Genomic DNA, 10,462 nt, shown 5'->3' with positions numbered 1-10,462 from the left:
ACTTAATTTTAACTTAGGTTATCAAAATGAAAGTACGTACTACAAACTTTGCTATGAAAAGTTTTCCATCATGACAAGATTCTTATTATTAACTTTATGGTATAGTATGGGATATGGAAGTATTATTACAATTTCAAACAAGTAGACTTCTTTGTTGCTGGCAGAGGAATATATAAAAAAAAATAATTGAAAAGTCAAGATACTTCTATACAATTGCATTCATTTTGAAGAAAAAAAAACACAAAAAAACTACAAATATTGCACAATTTATACAGGTCCTAACAATGATAACATAAAAACAGGAAACTAGATTTACGATATCAGAAAACTTAATATCAAATTATAACCAATCACTGAAAAGATCAGATTGATTATAAGGAAGGTCAAGAACAATCTGTTATAGTGAAACCTGCCTATAAAACATATAAAACCCTTGTGGATTTTAAAATTCAATTGGAGGAAGACAAATGTTAAAATACATTTAAATAGATGCACAACATGATTTTACTATGGAAAAAAAATTGGAAATTGACAACACTGGAAACAAATATAATGTAAGAAAAAGAAACATAACAGTAAAATCTGAATTTGACAAAAAAAATCATGTCTGTTGAAGTAGAGGGTCAGGGTTCAGTTTAGACAGGTTTCAGTGAACTTCCTGGGACTAGCTGCAGTGTAGCTGATTATGGAGGTTCTGTGATATGACAAAATGGCTAAATAAAAAAATAGCCATAGATCAAAGAACTTACAATACAGCATACAAATACATAAACAACAAGTCAATATTGGAAAATCCCAAAACACTTACAAAATGGATGGATTTGTGCTTAATCAGAATACCTGACTGAGATAAATACATAATAGTACAGATCCAAGATTCTTCTTTTTTCTATACTGCATGACTGTTTAGGAGGTTGACTTATTAGTAACTCCTGCTATAATGGATAAGTTCTCCTAAATTTGGCAAATGTCACATTTCAACTCTGGAAAGATCTCTTTTAAGCTTAAAGTCACACTTTGTTAAAGACCTTTGGGGTTTACATTAAGTTTTCATATCTCCTACACAGATTGCGACAAATATCTGAAAGTAAAAAAATTACAAAGTGCAATATATATTTAAGACAGACATACATCATTATCACACTTAGATATACAAACCTCAGAGCCCAAGCTTGTTTCACTGTAAATAAGAAATCACGTTGATAGAAAAAGGTCATTTATTCAGACATACAATGCAGAGTTAATTCTGCATATAAATATATCAATTAAGTAATATCAAATTACAACAACATATTAAAACATATTAAATCTGTAACTAATCAATATACACCAATAGACAAAAAATCACTTTAATATCGCAAGGGATTTAGAAAAAAGCCGAGAAAACTGGTCATAACAGTTTGTTTTTCTAAGTTAAAAGGGCACAACTCCTTCAAAAATCCATGAACCAGAACAAAATTCAACTGATCAGTAGTTCATAAACATACACCTGTATATAAAAAAAATCACTCCAATACATGTATCTCAAGGCATTAGAAAAGAGGTCAGGGAAAACTGGTAGTCTCAAAATGACGGACAAGGGTAAAACTGTATGCCCTGACCACATGTTGGGGAAGCAAAATTATTAAGGCAGAGATAACTTTCAATATTGATGGCTAATTTAAACAAGCATTCTGAGAGTATAATGCATGGCAATACAAAGTACCCTATACTACTGGAAGAAAAATTTGTTAGAGCTAACAGAATGCAAACTTCATACATAATTTGTTCACAAGAAAAGTGTGGAAAACTGAGTTAGCATTAATTTCCAAAACCCAAGGACCATAACTCATAAAAAAACAACAGACCTGAACAAAATGCAAAGCTGATCTGTAATTTGCCATGGTAAAGTAATTTACCAAATATCAAATGTTTATCTGCAAAAAGTGCTAAAAACTGATTTGTCAAACTGACTGATGGATGTACTGATGGAGTGTGAATCTAAAAATTCCTTCAGTGGAATACACCGGGACTAAAAAGCCTTACCATAATAAAGTTTGGCATTGTTTTGATTAACAGTCAAACCTGACAATTTAAATAACTTTCCTTGCCCTTAGCGTTTTTATTTGTTATGGGTGACAGATAACAGGAATTATAGAGCACTGGTCCAAGAGTTCCCTGCTTTCCTTATCCCTTCCTTCTGTAAAGCAATACTTACCATATTAGTTTGGTAATTGAGAAGAGAAATAATTCAATAATTCTATCGGCATGATCAATTTACTTCTCCTAATAATGTGTTCAACAATGGACTCCATCAACAAAGTGTGCATATAAATAACATCTTGAAGCAATAAGTACATACACACAGTATCCAAGCTTCAAACTCTGAAATGTAAGTAAAGTAACATGAAAATTTTCATCATATAAACATTTATATACATGTACAAGAAATACATGATAGCAAATTTGGTGTCGATTCAGTAAAGGTTTTTCAGTGAGGTTGAAGTAGAATTCAACCTCCTTATTTTTTAAGTAAGAAATGATATCAGTGAAATTAAAAATACCCAAGTAGCAACAAATGTGGTGCACACCTAGACATACATGTATTATTAATGTAGTTCATCACTCACTTTGAGTGTTTTAAGAGGAGTTGGGTGTAAAGGGATTTGACATGTAAATGACTTCGGGTTATCTCCTCTTGATTTGGTTAAAATAAAGGTGAAACCTGTGCAGTAAAAACTAAATGAAATGAAAATTCTTACCTACAGACCTTATTTTTGTAGAATATAACAATAAACAGACTTCTATCTTATTATGGCCATGCTTATTTTCTTTTCAACTACTTATGAATGAGAATGAATAGGTATTAAAGATCTCTGGTTCCCATGGTCTCTGCTTCCCTTATCTGTTTTTTTAAATAATAATTTTTCTTACCATATAAACTTGCCACTTGAGAACAGAACTAATTCAACAATTCTGTGAGAATGATCAATTTCCCTGTCCTGTATATGTGTTTAAGAAGCATCAACAAGGACTCCATCAACAACGTGTAGATAATAATTATCTTGTCATCTTGATGCAATTGGCATATAAACATGTACATAAAATAATACTCAAGGTTCAAAATCTGAAATGGAAGTAAAATACATCATCTAAACATTTACATACATGAAAAACATGATAGCAAATTTGGTTTCAATTCAACATGGATGCTTTCAAGGAGGACAGTGAAATATAGCTTTTAATTTCCTTGTTACTTTCAATAAATAGTAAGAAGTGACTTCAGCCGAACTACAAATACCCCAGTAACAACTTATGTTGTATGAATGATTAAGTTTACTTCTTTCTTCCAAGTTTTATCAATAAACTTCGAGTGTTTTAGGAGGAGTTGGTCTGAATAGGAGGTTTTGACATGAAAATACTTTGGATTATCTCATCTTGCAAGCATCTGACAATAATTATCTTTTTTAAGGCCCATGTCCATGCCAAGCCTTATGGTATTAAGGATGAGTTTACATGGTCAACAAACAAGGTGGAAATTGACAAAATCAGAAGTAAATATACAATAAAGAAAAAGAATCGTAACAGTAAAATCCAGGTTTGAGATAGCGGAATTCCACTAAAAAGCTGAAAAAAAAAAAATTATTCTTGTGGTAACAAGTCTATTGAAAAAAGCAAAGTTTCCCTTTTGGTATTTAAGGTAAATACTTTGTTGGTTTCCATGGCAACAGGTTTGCAAAAATAAAAAATTCTGCTAATATGATTTTAATATGCTATATGGAATTTGTTTCAGTAATTATCAAGAAATTTGAAAGTTTGAGGTGTCCACATAATTTTGATCCACACTGAGAATGACTCTTAAGGTAGGGACATCTGTAGATGTTGATGGCCACAGGGCCAAGAGTGTTCTTAAATATTTGTTTTAAATTTTTGCCACGCTAAGGAAAGTTTTGCATCAAAGTTAACTTTCCCATAAATAGAAGTCAAACCTGACAATTTAAGTAACTTCCTATTGCTCTTAGCTTGTTTCTTTCAACTTGTTATGGGTGAGACAGGAACAAGAATTATAAAAGATCTGGGCCAAGTTGTTTAAAGCTACACACGTTGGATAAATAGCTATCCACTGGATAACTTGTATAGATTCTATAAGATTCATACCAACTGGATAACTTGTACAGATTCTGTATGATTTATATCAAGTGGATGACTTTTGTCCAGTGGATAAATCTTTTGAACTGGGCCCTGGTCCCCATGCTCCTTGCAAATCCTTCTGGTACTCCTCTTTTCATTAATTACTATTCTTACCATATAAGCTTGCCACTTGAGAACAGGATTCAATAATTCTGTTAGCATGATCAATTTGTCTTTTCTGAATGTGTTCACTGAAGAAGCACCAACAAAGGACTCCCATCAACAACAAACATGTGAAGGAATATAACATCTTGCAGCAGTAGGTACATACACACATGGCATCCAAGCTTCAAAAGTGGAAGTAAAGTTACATAAAAATTACATGCATATACATGAACTACATGACAACAAATCCAAAATTTAGTTCCTTCAGTTCTTTCTGCTAATTTAAGAGTTGGGTTAAAGGGTTTTGACATGTAAATGACTTTGGATTATCTTCTCTTGATTTGGTTGAAATAAAGATGAAACCTGTGCAGAATAAATGAATCGAAAAGAAAATGTCTACTTACCAAACCTATTTTTTGTAGAATGTAACAGTAAATAGACATCTGTTATGTTATAGCCCTGATTATTTTCTTAATTTTCTTATTGGTGAGAATGAGTAGGAATTGCACTGGTCACCTGGTCCCTGTTTTACCAATCCCTGAATTTTATGCAATAATTAGCAAATAGTATAGGATGCTGATGGTCATATGGCAATATAAAGACTGGTTGGAAATCCCCCTCAAATATGACATGGATTTTTTTTAACACAGTTGTCATTGATAATGCTTTGACACCATGTGACATCAATGAAAATGCTACTGATGGAACTTACACAACCTTGCATTTTATTGGACAAAAGTGACGGCCGCTGTGAAACTCAAAGCCCCATGGGGGCATCAGTGTCAGAAATATCTTCCATCACATTTTTTTTTTTACTACCAACCGTTCCACTCCATTTATTGCAATTTGACCCAATTATCATAAACTAATAGGTGTATCACATTTCTTATTGTATACAAAATCAATCACCAGAACAAAATAAGACTTGAGGTTTAGAGTTTTATTTATTCTTCCCAACAAATCTTGTGAGAAATTGAATGACTGGTTTCAGAATTAAAAATTAAAGACTGAAGTCTTCAAAGTCATTATTCATCAAATATTCTGTGCCACTGATTTTGGTTTGCTTTTAACATCTGAAATGGCACAAATGCCATATGCTCTAAAATCGGGTGACTTCTGCAAGGATCTTGATACACTTGGTATGATTACTCTTTCGTAACCATGATGACCTGAATGTTCTTCAATCATAAACAACTAGTTACCAGGAAGTGTGGATAGTGTTTTCGTATCTCAAATTTTTACCAAGATTTGAGTCGCTTATGATATTGACCAGGGAACAAGATTAAACAACTGGCAATGACTATATATATATGTATCTCGGGGCACTGATAAAAAAAAGGGTACATTTTGATCTCATATGAAACTAGAACTATGAAGCTATGATGGTAAACACAGCACCAATCAGCAGGATAATGTGGAGAAGTATTACATAATTATGCAAATCATATGAGAATGTAAAGTACTGAAATAAAGAGTGCAAGAAGTCGCTTACAATATTATCGACCTTGATAATTGAATGGCAAATATTATGGCGATCTATATAAAAATTTTGGCATAAGTCCGTCCCACCAAGCTGGTCAATTTTAATGCCTGTCAGATTTAGCTAAACCCAACTATTGTGAGTTATTTACGAAATTCTTCAATTTTGACCCCTGTGGTTTATTTCTAGTAACAATTGCCACGTTTTTTTCCCCAGATCAAAAATCCACAAAAATGGATTGTTATTTAGGGATACCCTGAGAAACTTTTACATGAAGTTTGGTAGTTTCAGAGGAGAAGACGTTTGAAAAAGTTTACAGATGATGATGACGAACACATCTTGAGGGCAATAGCTCACATGGCTCTTTGGGCCACATAACTAACAAGTTTAATATCTATTCTTACCATATAAGTTTGCCACATGAGAACATAAATAATTCAATAATTCTGTCAGTGTAATCAATTTGCCTCTCCTGAACTTGTTCACTGAAGAAGCATCAACAAAGGACTCCATCAACAACAACGTGTAGATAATTATCATCTTGCAGCGATAGGTACATACATATTTGACTATGAAGCAGTATCCAAGCTTCAAACTCTGAAATGGAAGTTAAATTACATAAGATTAACATCATCTAAACATTTATATACATAATGGAGATACATATAAGCAAATTTGGTATCAATTCAATAAAAACTATCAACTCAGTTGAGGTAGAATTTAAATTCCTTGTTATTTCTTAAGTATAGTAAAACATGATTTCAGTGAAATCACAAATAGCCCAGGAGCTACATATGTAGTGTGCATGTAGACATACATGTACATGAAAGATAATAACAAAATTACTGAAAATGATAATATCTAGGCAGTAGTCAAAATGAAAGGTCTAAAAGGAAAGTCTGTATAACAAATGGCAATATCAGGACAAACTGTTGGTAAACTACGGTACTGACTTGTTAGTTAAGTTAGTACTTAATTGGTAGAGGAGGAGTTTAATAGGTCAAGAGCACTAGGATTCTGACATGCAAAAGAATATCAAGCTTTTGTGACCAATGAGCAATTAAAACAATATACTCTGTTTTGTCTGTGTTGTCAAATGCCCAATCAATTCTTCAGTTACTACTTTCAAATACTACAACTGCACTGACAGATGGCCATGTGCAAAATGTAATAAGATATTTTTTATTTTTCATTCATATTTTAGTTCGAATTCCACTATTTCAGAAGTATATATGGTTTATTTCATATTCTATCAATTCCATGCAAACAAGAGAAAAATATGGAAATATATTACCTAAAAGTAATATCATACCTTACCACACATTTTCTATGGGGGAACAGATTAATTTCTACTTAATTAACTACAAAATACACAGACAAGTGAAACAACAAACTGGGTCACTACTTTATACTGTACATTTAATATTCTCTGTTGGAAAGAAGACAATATTATGAAAGTTTTTTGACTTAGAGATCAATTGTTTAGTAAACATACAATAATGATATATTCATTTAGGTATCTCATTGACTTGATTAGGAGGTCTTTCCAGATCATCAATTATACATGTACATGTAAACAATGTCCTTACATTGAAGAATTCTCAACATGTTTGACAATTATTATCCATCTTAATTCACAAGTACACAAGTAGACTTGCAGTATTACAAGAGGCTCTGAAGAGCCTGAATAGCTCACCTTGTTAAAGTTTGTCTTTCAAGGGCAATAAATTTAACAGAGTTGTCCAACAGTTATGACTCAAGAAAACTTTGGTAGGACTATCAAAAGGATCATTTCAGCAATAGAAACTTTCTTTCTATCTATTATAGTTTTCAAGATATTGGCTAAAAAATCATCTTTCAAGAGCAATAACTCTTACAAGGAGTCACATGAAAACTTTGATCCCTGAAGACTTTTGAAGGCCCTATAATACGGGTCATTTTAGCTATAGAAATAATTTTGCTAAACCTCACGGTTTTGGAGAAATGTGTGAAAAACTGTCTGACCACTTTGTTCTATTTTTAGTAACAGCGGCCATGTTTTTCGACGGATCAAAAATCCCCACATCAGTTCTATGCACAATACCCCAAGAAACGTTCATGCCAAGTTTGATTCCAATTGTCAAGTAGTGTCAGAGGAGAAGATTTTAAGAAATAACATCAAAAATAGCAAAAAAAACATTGAAGAAGGGCAATAACTCCAACATGGCTTGACAGATTAAAATGAAAATTTGACCACAGATAGATCTCATCATGATAAACAATTTTACCTCGGTCTGTATTTGGCTAAACCTAACGGTTTTGGAAAAATATGCGAAAAACTATTGTCTGACCCCTAAGTTCTATTTTTAGTAATGGTGGCCATGTTTTTCAATGAATCAAAAATCCCCACATCAGTTCTATGCATGATACCCCTAGGAACATTCAGACTAAGTTTGGTTCTAATTGGTCACGTAATATCAGAGGAGAAGAGTTTTGAAAAATTGTTCACGATGGCATACAACAATGATGGACACCAAGTGATGGCAATAGCTCACCTCGCCGAAGGCACATTTTGTTGTTTTTTCTTTCTTTTTAAATTCATCCATTTCATATCACAATGCATCCTTTCTCAAAGTTGAATGTTAGTTTTTGATTGACTGCAACCATTAAAGAGAAATGAATTAAATAGAAATCCTTGAAATTCATTGAAAAAAGGGAGATAACTCTTTAATTTGAGCACAAATTGGTTGCTTTGTTAGTGAATTTTAAAATTATTTTCTGGGCCATCCATTTAAAACAAATTTATAGTATATTTGACATACATATGATATATACATTACACTGATTGCAATATCTATTTTATCTTTGGACATTCTTATTATGAAGAGTTTCATTTTCTATTGGGTGGTCCCTGAGTTTCATTATTTATAAGTTGTCTTATTTCAAAATTTTATTTAATTAAAAGGTATTCTGTTTTAAATTCTGGTTTTTTTTTGTTTGTTTTTTTGTTTTAGTTTGCTGTAAAGAAATAGTTTTGAACTATCAGTGAGAGATATTAATTTATTGAGCAAGTTTTTACTATTCAGAAATGGGTACCTGCACATCATTTTTTTTTCACTCATTAAAATGGGCTGACCCTGGCTTGACTGATAATTATGATCGGCTGAGGTATTCAGTTGGAAAATAGAGGTATCACTTGCATTGTGCTTTATACAACGGGTCCAATCAAGCTTTTGTAGGGGGTGTAATTGATTGGGCAAATTTGACTTTTTTGATGAAACACCATGGAGGCAGTCTGAATATAATGAGTGATAGTCTGAAAGGAGTAGCAAAGATGTGTCAATTTGTTTTAGAAGAAAGATAAAAACCCTACTAAGATGTCTGTACAATCATTTAATCAATACAAACAGCTTTTAACTGAATTTCATAAATGAACACTGCACATACAGAGTTTATAATAAAACATAAGTATGATGAATCATTTATAGTCATTCTCTAAGGCAATTAACAAAAATAATTTTAAATAAACCACTCTGACAAATTTGAATAAACTTTATACCAGACTACTAAAAATTTGCTTAAAGGTCCTACTCCTCTTTTAAAGAAATCATTTGAAAGCTATAGCTGTGTTGAAATGTTTGTTTCACTGAAGGCAATATGTCAGACAAAATTTCATATGTCCAATACAAAATTATTCGCATTTTCATGTTGAACATAAAGCATTAGCTGTCAAAATATGCCAATCCTTCACACAGATCAAAAGATCTATTTCACAAAGTCTTAAACTAGTGTAAAAAGTCTTACAGTTAAAAGTTACTTGGTTTTATTAAAGGAAGAGGGGCAACAGGGCTTTTCTAGGTACAAAATATGCCTAAAAGAAATGAAAATTTGGAGAATTGATTCCATAACAACTTAAAAAGTCTTGCATTAAAAGGAAAAAGAATGAAAGCCTCTTGTGTGTGGTTCATAACGAACTTTCCCAGAGTGTGGGAGGTTCTGGGTTTGATCCCCAGCCAGTTTCAAGAGGTTAAATAAGAATGCAGAGATTTTGTTCATTTTGTGCTTTAGGTCACCTTCTAGAATTGGCATCCACCCAAAAAACAACTTATCAGTAATATAAATACATTCATTAGAATGGTATCTTTTCATAATATCTTTCCAAATATTAATTTGTTAATTTCTTCTATTTCCTGTAATCCAGTGGCCATGTGGGGTATTGTCCGTGTAGATATATGAAGGATTGCATTTGGTTATAACACAGGGGCTAGCTCCCACTACCATATATGCGGCCCCTATAGTGTATAGATTATATACTATCGGGCTGCATACTTGATAATGGGAGAAAGCTCCTGTGGTTATATGTATAACCGAACTATTAATTTGGGGGGGGGTATGACGATTTAAAAAAAAACATTTCCCATCAGACCATTTCTGAGGTTCCTAATTCATAACACATTTAATTCAACTAAACTGCGTGATACGTATGCTAAATCAGTACTGATATCCGACCTTTTGGGGACACCACTCTTTGTCTATAACCCATGCGTCGTAAAATAAATATTCAGGGTTGGGGCAGTAAACTTCAAGTCCCTCAACTTCCCACTCTGATTTAACCCTTACCATTAAATATATCTCTTCTTCACCAGGGACATGGAATCATGGCCTAATGGTCGACGTACTACTTGTGAATGACCAGTGTTCAGATTTTTGGCGCGAAATCGGGTACTA

The 10,462-nt window shown here is 32.6% G+C and overlaps 1 long non-coding RNA gene across 1 annotated transcript; it reads right to left on the bottom strand.

Moving 5' to 3' along the window:
• Positions 1–202: 202 nt before the first annotated feature.
• Positions 203–10,462, bottom strand: LOC148609133 (uncharacterized). Its single transcript, XR_015914727.1, has 6 exons — positions 10,355–10,462; positions 6,160–6,352; positions 4,285–4,457; positions 2,914–3,106; positions 2,198–2,364; positions 203–1,081 (listed from the first exon to the last, which is right to left on the bottom strand). It is a non-coding gene; the product is annotated as an uncharacterized LOC148609133 (long non-coding RNA).

The sequence above is a fragment of the Perna viridis genome, chromosome 8 (assembly GCF_037379345.1).
Source record: "Perna viridis isolate PV_CMFRI_1.1 ecotype Kerala chromosome 8, ASM3737934v1, whole genome shotgun sequence".
Taxonomy (NCBI): domain Eukaryota; kingdom Metazoa; phylum Mollusca; class Bivalvia; order Mytilida; family Mytilidae; genus Perna; species Perna viridis.
Note: the sequence above shows the minus strand (reverse complement) of the source record. Positions and strands in the feature narration are given on the sequence as shown.